Source organism: Macrobrachium rosenbergii, chromosome 41, assembly GCF_040412425.1.
Source record: "Macrobrachium rosenbergii isolate ZJJX-2024 chromosome 41, ASM4041242v1, whole genome shotgun sequence".
NCBI classification, from domain to species: domain Eukaryota; kingdom Metazoa; phylum Arthropoda; class Malacostraca; order Decapoda; family Palaemonidae; genus Macrobrachium; species Macrobrachium rosenbergii.
In genome coordinates this window covers 59,481,435-59,491,841 of record NC_089781.1, presented here as the reverse complement: position 1 = coordinate 59,491,841, position 10,407 = coordinate 59,481,435, and the positions used below count along the sequence as shown (strand labels likewise).

The window sequence follows — 10,407 nt, the reverse complement described above, 5'->3', positions numbered from 1 at the left end:
AAAGTGACGTGGTTTGAGTGGTTAAATGCAATTATTCTTATGTCAGCTTAAGCAGTTAATTAGCTAGCTAATAGTTCGTTGGCTGTGTTGGGAAAACTATTAATAAAGGATATGACCAGGAACTGTATCCCAAAAGACATACTGGTGACTGAAATGTTAATAGCCTTTGGAGCTATGCCCTCCAAACAAAAAAAAAAAACACACATTGTGAATATATGTATAAATGGATGAAAATTGGGTTAGGGATAAATTCACAGATGTTGAAGGATTATGGAGTATGTAAAATCTCAGGCAGGGTTATAGATCTGGTAGAGAGCTATTTAATTTTAGAAAGGTGGGAAAATGGAATAAAAGTATGAATGAAAAGTGAAAAATTTAGTGAAGGAAAAACAGATTATTAATTCTGAAGTAAAATTGCAAAACTGTTCAGGAATGCAGGAGGACAGAAAAGGAGGTCAAGAAGAAGGCCAGAGATAAAAATAAAGCATGGAATAAAATGGGTAAAGAGTGCAGTCATGACTTGATGAATGAGTATTTTGAGGATTTGTTGATTGTGGAAAAGAGGCAAAGGTGAACGATGCAAGTGGATGGATTATTGTAAGGCAGAAAATACTTTTGAATGATACTGTTGTCAATATTAGGAGGGCAATTATGAAGCTGAAGAATGTCAAGGCACCAGGAATGGATAATAAGAGAGATACGTTAGTATAATGAAGATAGTGTAATTAAATAGTTGATCAAGGTGTGTATGGTATATTCAGGTGTTATAAACATTTCAAGAGATTGGGTACGGGAAATAATTGCTACTTAATAGTATAAGTGTAAGATGATAGAGGAGGCCGTAAGACTTATTGGGCCATAAAACTACTTAGTACACCAGGGAAGGTGTTTGGTAGAATTTTGACACAGATGATGGAATGGCTAATAGTGGAAAACAATATAGTTATGAAACAATGAGGAAGATACTAAAGATTTAAGTATAGAAGATAAGTTGCTGAGGATAATAAACTGTTTTTATAATGGAAAACAATTGTGAATTAGAATCTTTAGGAGGGAGAGTGACTGGTTTCATGGGGACTGGGGCTGAGATAAGGATGTGTTATATCTCCATGGTTGCATAATATCCATATGGATGGAGTGCTGTAAGAAGTCAGAGTAAAGGCACTCGATGTAGCTGTCAAATTGTTGTATAAGTAAATGGGGCGCGACTGGAAGGTGGAATGGTTAATGACTGTGCTAGTGAAGAGCAACCACACAGAACATTGGAAGACATTGGAAATTTTTGTGAGAAGAGAAAGTTCAGAGTAAGTATAGGAAGGAGTAAGGTTATTAGCAGTAAATGGAAACAGGAGCTTGAACAGTGAATGTAGGTATAGAAGATGGAGCAATGGAAGCAGAAGATTTGCATGGATGTTTAATGGTATATACATTGAATGATGTAGAATGAAAGAAGAGGCGAATCAAAGAACAGTTGAAGAAGGGACGTTCGCAGGGTGTGTACAAAAGATTGGAAAGAAACTTAAGTGCCTATGGCAATAAAGGATAAAATGTATGAAGGCACTGTTGACCAAATGTAGAGATGAAGGGTCATGTTGAATGAAAATGAAAGAAAAAAGATTGAAGATGTAGGGCTGAACTGCCTTTGTAGCATATGTGGCAAATGAAGACACAAAAGGTTGTAAACGTGGAGATACGCTGAAGATATGGTAAAAAGTTTTGTGTAGGTGAAGAGGTTGATCAGATGGTTAGTTTTGTAAAAATAAAGAAGTAGGATAGACTAATGAAAAATGTGTATTTCAAAGAGAGGAAGACCTGGGTAAGGTTGAGTAAGTTGTTTGAAAGAGATACTGGAAATAAGGAGCCTGAACAACCAGGATGTTAAGGAGTACACAGCAGAAAGGTAACTAGCATAGTGTTTGTGTAGGGATAGACATGCTGCTAATGATTTGTCTGGACGGCTTTATGGAGCAACTAATGTTGTGGTTTTCTTCACCTATATCTCTTCAGTTAAAGCATTAATATATATATATATATATATATATATATATATATATATATATATATATATATATATATATATATATATACATACATATATATATATATATATATATATATATATATATATATATATATATATATATATATATATATATATATATATTGTTACATTCTGAGGCCGGTTGGATGAATGAAAATGGATTTTTTTTATTTAACTCTCTTAAAAGGCAACTCACAATGCTCAGAATGTAAGCAATAAATGTAATGAACAAACTGACTTACCTTGATATCACATCTAAGTAAACAGAGAAGTGGAGGTCGTCTTCGTAAATTATAACCGGTAAATGCTTTAAACTGAATTTATTTACAAATGAAGCAATCAGGAAATTAATATGATGGGGCTGACTGAGCAGCAAGCAAGCATATACAAGGTTCAATAAAAGCTAGGCACTGCATAGCAAATCGCTGAATCTGAAAAGGCTACAGCCCTAAAATAATTCGACACTAATAACTTTACTGCGGACTGGTTAAACTATTTTTGGTGGTTAATGCAACTGGATCACTAAGGGGGGAACTGTCTTTAGTGCCCCTGGACTGCGTAATCAGAATTCTCTTGCACATGGCAGGATGGCAGTTAAATGTCTAAGGCTAATTTGGTTCACAAGGCAAGGGCCGACCACTTGAAGAGCTACATAACAGGATTCTGGAAGAGGATTCCAGGTTACCATTCAAATCCAATGACTTTCTCTCACATTAAATTACTTATGCACAATGGAGGAATTTATCAATTAGATTTGATTAGTAAATGGTAACACTATCGTGTGAATGCTCTAATTATTATCACTGAACTAATTTAATTTGAGCTTGGGACAAGTCTTGAGGGGCAAATGGGTTTGCTAAGGCTGAGTGAACAAAGCCTTTTTTTTAAGAGAATGAAAAGTAGGAAATACTGAAAATGGAGAGGAATTCACGAGAAGAGGAAGAACTGGCATTAGACATTACAGGTCTTGCAGCGGTACCTGGTGATTTCCCTTCGTGGTGAGGGAGGAAGCTTTGGGTGGCTGTCCTTTTGTGAAGATAGAAGACTTGGCCTGCAGTTGCACGGAGAATGCCCCTTCTGTCGAGCACCTTGGTGAGCAGAAAGTAAGGCTGACGGTGGCACGCCCGTCACAGTGGTGGTGTCCCGGTCAGGTGGTTTTGGATTTAAGGCCTCCCTGGTGGAGGTAGCTAGACAACAGAGTGGCACTGGAGAAGGACATCCCCAGAGGAGGTTTCGTCCCAGCAGGAACTCCACTTCATGCCTGATTTTGTTCACCACGCCAAGGTTGTCTGCCCCAAGGGATGGTCACCTGAAGCTCAACTGTGGGAATGGTCTTGGTTTGCCCCTCTATCCAAGTCATCATCCACCTGGTCTTTTCATCAACAGTGGCACTGGCTGGCACTTGGGCCCGGTCAATCAGGCTAATATCTGAGCCAGTGTCTACCGTAGCCGGCAGGTTCACTGGAAAGCTAGAGTCATCCAGGGGTGCCACTGAGATGGACTGAGTCCACACCTGCTCAGGGTGAGACATTTGCCGGCATGGCTGCAGAGGTCATGGTACTAATCAGGTTGACGTGCTTGTTAGAGGTGATATGCTTTGGGCAACCAGGATATCCAGCAGTATAGTGCCCTGGAGTGGCACTGTGCGGCGGTGAGACGTGCTGTGGGACTGGTTGCAAGTTTCCCATTAATCGGCCATACGGCAGGCTTCCATAAGTGTTGTGGGCTGCTTATCACTGAGATACACAGCAAGGGGCCCAAGCACAGATTGGAAAAGATCCTCCAGCATGGTCCAATTTAATAAGTCCTCGAGGGTAGTGCATGACAGGGAGTCGAACCAGTGGGTACCAGACTGTGTCTTGTGACAGGCCCATTCTGTCCAGGACCAGCTGACTTTCTTGGCAAGACCTCGGAACCGTTGTCTCCATTTCTCTGGGGTTATTTCGTGGGCTTTTGTGATGACCCTTCGAACTTTGAGCATGTTGCCTCCTTGACTCTTCTCCAGTGAGTGGAGGGCTGCCTTAGCTTTTCCTTCCATGTGCTTGGCAAGCACTAAGGCCCTCTCTGTTTCAGTGGTGTTGTAATTTTCTAAGAGCACCTCTATTTCCTCCAACCATGCTTCCGGCTCTTCCTCAGTCCATTTGGGGACTATGGAATTAATGCTTGAGATCGGAGCATTTGGTGCAGCAGGTGTGGGGTTGGAGGCTTGTTGGATAGCCATAGCTTCAGCATTTTCCTTTTGAGCCTTCTCCAGCTTGAGCTCCTTTTCTTTGAGGGCTAGCTCACTCTTCTTTAGAGCTTGCTCACTTTCCTTGAAGGCTAATTCATGCTGTCTTCTCCATTCTTCTCTTTCTTCTTCATACCTCCTCTGTTTGACTTCATAATTCTGCCGTTCCGGTCTTTCTTCCATCTCTTGCTTGGCCAAGTCATCCAGCTGTTCCTTGACCCACTTGGTGAGTTCTGGTCCCATGAGACCTGCCTCCTTCCCCAGGTCCATGAAGGCTCTGTAATTGTCTGTCGCCATGGTTCTGGTGGGTAAGGACGTCAAATTGGGTTGACTGAACGCACTTGGGAAATGAGGAAGTGGTGTGGCACCCTTTCAATAAGGTGGTATTGTGGTTAAGTGTGCTGTGCAAAGGTCACACTGGTGGAGTGAATTTGAAGGAATAATGATCCTTATGGGCGGATATTCTTGTAAGGGAAGTGATCCTGAAGGAGCAAAGGTCCTTATGGGCAGATACACTGTTGTTGGCACTCTGTATCTTAGGTACAGGTGCAGTGGCTTATGTGCAAGTACTATGTCTTGGTGCCACTGGGGTGCCGGTGTGTTCCGCCAAACAACACTAAGTGGCAGTGCAACCAAACTGCACTGAAAGAAATGGCACTCTGCCCGAGGCAGAATGTGAGTAAGGAGTAAAAGGGGAAGTGGAAAGGTAAGTGCTTCAGTAACTTAAGTCATTGACAGTGCCTCAGATTAGTGGCACTGTGGAAGGGGAAACCCTTGGGCTTGCACTCCTGGGTGGCTAGTTCTAAGAACTAGTGGTTGCTCCCTGAAAAGGAAGGTTTTGGGGTTTGCACCCAATGTGCAATTTGGTCCTTGCAGTATACGCAAGTCTTGGATAATGGAAACCCACTCGCGCACGACAGTTGATAACTTATTAAATGGTTATATGTACACTCTATGAAACACATGAGAATTCACTCCGCTGGCTGAAGCACTTAATGTGAAAATAGATACGGGAGATAAGTCAATGAACATGGGCTCGTATGTAAATTCGTGCACTGTGCGGATGAGTGAAGGGAAGAATTGAAGGGGGATCTAAAAGATCAAAGTTTTGTATAAAAAATGAGAAAAAAAAATATTGTACTTGTCTTTATGAATTAGTGGGTTTATTTTCCAAAACTCATTTATTTAATTTTAGTGTTCCCTTTGTTATAATGGAAGGATATTAGAGTTTTTTCTCTTTCTCTCTGAGAGAGTATTTGTATGGGAACATATTCATTGAGTGACTTAATTTACCCTAATTCCTTCTTATGATAAATTATGTTATGAAAAATTATGCTAAGTTACCTTTTTTTCTAAAAATGTACTTTTGGTATTTACGTAATTTAATAGTTAGCTCCTGTCATGACAAGTTATATGGTGGAAAGGGTTTTCAAATTGCTATCAAGATATTCCGTTAGGTTTTACGTTTGGGGGGGAACAGAAATGGAATTTCGTTTGGTGAGTGAATGTTGAGAAGTGGGACTGGGTCCACGGGAGATAAGAGGAACAGCTGATGCTACTGGTGTCGTCATCGATCGAGTGACATGACAATCAATGATTTAAAATTTAAGAAAAAACATGCAAGTTTTCTGACTGGATTATTGGTGCTGATATGCAGAATCGAATGATTTAACTTGAGACATCAATAATGCTGTTACTTTAATTAAAACATCAATTGTAAATTTAAACTGGATATGACAGTCTTTGAATTGTGGAAGTGAGATGCTGGGAAGGTGCATGCGCCGAGCTGATACAGCGCCGAGCTGCTAGGGTCATCACGCGTATTTTAACAACACGAATTTTTGAACCGCACTTCACTTACACAGGAATTATACATTCCCTCTGCCATAACTGTTTTCGAACAACACTTAGCGATATATATATATATATATATATATATATATATATATATATATATATATATATATATATATATATACACACACACACACGGTTAGATACAGCGAGGTATCTGATGCATGCACTTGTGTTTTCTTGCCCATGATTATGGTTTAGGTGCATGTAGAGAGTGTGAGTGCGTATGTGTGTTGCACTCTCTAATTGTATATTATCAGAAGAACAGAGAGCAAGGGAGGACTTCTGTTTTGGTGGCTGGGTGTGTTTTGCCTTGTGAGTGTTTAAAAACCACCACCGTGACAATATTTTATCTGCGGGCCATAGAGAAGTGAGTACCATAACTCATGAACACTTATATCTTTTCCAGACATTATGTGGAAATCCCCAGTTGTGCTGCAGTGAAATTCCTCTGTGTCTCCATTATGCATTTTCCCATCCTGTTCTCCACTGTACATTTTTCTGTTTTGAATATTGATGTAATTTAACACCATTTCAGGTTTTAGTATATGATATGTTTCTTTTAACAGGAATTCTGGGTTTGTCCTGAGAGGACGAATATTTTGGAAGTGGTGTTTACTCTTTTAAATACTATATAACATTTATTGTGGTCTAGAACAATTATGACCTTTTTACCTTGTTTGGTGACCAGGGTGTTAGTCACTAGTATTGGTTGGTCTAGAATCATTAACCTGAATGTTTGTTAATCAGAATTTCCTCTAGTGAGGATTTCCATTTATAGGGGGTGGAATTCACTCCATTTCATGATCGTAGCTTTTACTGAATTACTTTTGTTAAATTTGCAAATAAAGCCTAGTTTTGTATATCAGTCTTTAATTCCAGTAGGCCTTTGTTTGAGAATAGATTCAGTGAGAGAAGTTGATAAGGGAGAAGGAATTTGCTGACCCATGATAGGTCACTGCTACCAGAGAATCTTAAAAGAGTAAGATGATTGATGCTGTTCTTAAAACATATACAGCAATAGACTGTGAACCAATTTGACCTGGGGATAGGGTCATTAACACACACACACATATATATCTATATATATATATATATATATATATATATATATATATATATATATATATATATATATATATATATATATATATATATATATACACATATACACACACACACACTTTTCAATGGTTTCTTCTGTTTTTTTTTTATCCTTTAGCCTTTGTGCCAATGAAAAAAGATTTCTTTTAACTCCAGGACAAGTAAATTCATTAAGGTTTTCATAAACCCATACAGCTTTTCCTCTAGTACATCATAGTTTTGTCAGTGAATGTTTGCTACAGAGTAAAGAAGTTGAATGGTATGTAAAGGCAAAGAGCCCCAGATAGACGTAGACTAAAAAAAAAAAAAACATAAACGAAAATAAAAGTAGCTGATCAACTATCCAAAATCAAATATATAATCTCATAGTTTTCTTTCCTTCAGAGTCTCTCCCACGAAGTGCCTTGGTCAAGCAGTGTTCGAGTCAAGGAGAGAGAGATACGATGCCTCAGGCACCAGCCAACTTACCTCCACCTCCGAAGACATCGAGGAGTGTTATGGAGATGGTCGCCAACAAAAACCCCAACAAAATGGCAGAACTTTTGAGCGATGCAGGACTCGGTGTGAACCGAGTGGTGGCTGTGTCGCCGACCGTCCCACAAAACCAGTACTGGATGCTCCCAGGAGCCATATGTGACGAATAGTTCAGTAGGAACTCAGGCACAGAGGGTAGGGATGATAAGAAGGGCAGAGGTCATAATTACGTGATAAATAGTAGAGAAGGAATACAAAGAAGGTAGGGATTATAGGAGGGGTAGAGTTGGAGCTGTTCCGGTGCCCTCATCGGCCATATGTGATGAATAGTCCAGGAGCCCTGGCATAGAGTACGAGTGACAAGAAAAGTCGAAGTACAACTGTATCACAAAAACAGTACTGGACAACCTCAGGAGCCATATGGGATGGATTGATTAGATGTATCTCGGAAAAAGAGAATAGTCATGATGGGAAGGGGAAGAGTAGGAAAACAGTGCTGGGTGCTCTCAAGAGCCTTGTGTGATGAAAATTTCATGAGAAGTCTACAGAGTAAGCACATTGAAAGGATTATAGTTGAACTGTTGCCAACTTCAACATTAAATGCTTTCTGGCGTGGTGGCTGGTACATAGACGCTTAGAATTTCTAGTCCAGTAATTTCACTGCAGTATTTTGAATCCTTGTAAGCTGATATTTTGTTTACTTCACATCGAGTGATTTGACCCCTAGAAAGAAAATTCTCTTTTAAGTATTCACTATGTGTATGAAGTACATATGTTTAAACTACAAATAACATAAATATACAGTATTAATCTAAAACTTTCAAAAAATGCAAAATACACAGAAATTATGCATCTGAAATATTTATCTAAAAACTAAGCTACAGCTATTTAGAAATCTGTTTTCTTCAGTGATCCATAATGCAAAAGACTTTTTCAGACTCCCATTCATCTCCTTGTACTTCCTTTTAACTGACCTGTTTTGACCTTCTTCAAACTGAACTTTCTTTATTATTTAGTTGGGCAAATTATTCGTCTGTCTTCACAATTGAAATCAGTTTTTAAATATCAGGATGAATATCAGAAAGTCAATATTGCAGTTAATTATACTCTGCCATACTGTGGTCGCAAGAAAGATCTTGCTGAGCTCACTCATGTGTTCATGCCAAATATAAATAGGAAAATAGGTAGGTTACCCGCGTCGGCAACATTTATTTCCATAATTTAAATATATTCTTTATTCATCTGCGCTAACGTTTGACATTCAGTTATTGCCGATCATGAACTGAACGGGAGCAACTACTCACCGACCAGCAAAACTATCAAACAATTCAAGTTTGTCAGGTGTGAACTAATGTTTACTATGGTTCATATTTAGATCCCTCTGGAGCTATATGTGATGAACAGATGAGAAGGATCGCTAACAGAAACAAATGGCATGATGGGAAATTATAGAACGGTAGGAGTAAGAATCAAGAGACGGGAGCAGTGTTACATTCTCTATGATATTAAGTAGCTAAGTATAAAATCTATTAAACACATCAGTATAGCTATTACTATGTAAACCGATGTGAAAAGATGTCATTCAGCGGGATTTTATTTCCAGTTTACAATATCATTTTGGTTACATTTAAAAGATGCCTTTCTTTCCTCAGCATGTATAGTAGTGTGCTTCTTAGGAATGAGATAGCAGCATTATTGAGGTACAGTACCTGATTTCTCAGCAATTCTTCAGGGATGAAGTTGCCTACCCCACCTCCTTTTCTCGGTAACTTATTAGAACAAAGCTATATTCAGAGAGAACAGAATCTTAGTGAGCTTCAGCTCTGTTGCTGATATCCACACGGGTAGAAGTAGGAGATATGGGATGCCACTACAAAGCCGAAATACTGCTACAAGCTATTCTGATGTAATTGCACAATCTGTAAATACAAACAACAATTGTGATGTAACAAGTGCCAATATCTTATATTTTACTGTTGTATATTAAACATATATATGTATATTTAAGGATATAATAACCAAATATTACCTCAATGCTGCGAGGAAAGTGTGATAATGAATGTTTCATATACTTTAAGCTGATTAAGGAAGGATCCTTGCCATAGTTTCAGAGATTTACTGATCATTTCTCTAATTTCTCTTTTCTTCTTTTAGATTTATGTACTAAGATCTGTATACAACTTTTTATTGGCTCAAATAAAACAGAATTTAATATTTTTCTTATAATTAACAATGTAGATACACACACACACACACGCGCACATACACAATATATATATATATATATATATATATATATATATATATATATATATATATATATATATATATGTGTGTGTGTGTGTGTGTGTGTGTGTGTGTGTGTGTGTGTGTGTGTGCGGTGCAGGGGTGTGGTGGCTCCACTGTTCCCCTTTGGAACGTAAAATAAAGCAAGTAAACACCGAGGGCGAACGATGCAGCGCTTGGCTTACGTTTGCTAGGTCCATCTATCGTTTCCTTACTCCTGGTAACTTGTTGAGAAATAGAAGCCAATACTATCCCGGCACCGCCACTTCCAAAGGGGAAGGAGGTGCAGAGGAAAAATATTTAACTTTCAAGGTGATACGTTGGATTCTTTGGAAAGTGCCACCAACCATAGTGGCTTGCCGTGGTTGAGTGATAAAGTGCCAGCTCTCTTTTGTTGAATCTATGGAACTCCTTTGGCCTA

General features: G+C 38.8%; 1 long non-coding RNA gene across 1 annotated transcript in view; it reads left to right on the top strand.

Annotated features, from left to right (window-relative positions):
* LOC136826489 (uncharacterized) overlaps positions 1-9,910 on the top strand; it is a 32,185-nt gene extending 22,275 nt beyond the window's left edge. The window contains exon 3 of the long non-coding RNA XR_010849632.1: positions 7,611-9,910. This is a non-coding gene — a long non-coding RNA (uncharacterized lncRNA). The remainder of the gene's footprint in view (positions 1-7,610) is intronic.
* Positions 9,911-10,407: the final 497 nt, after the last annotated feature.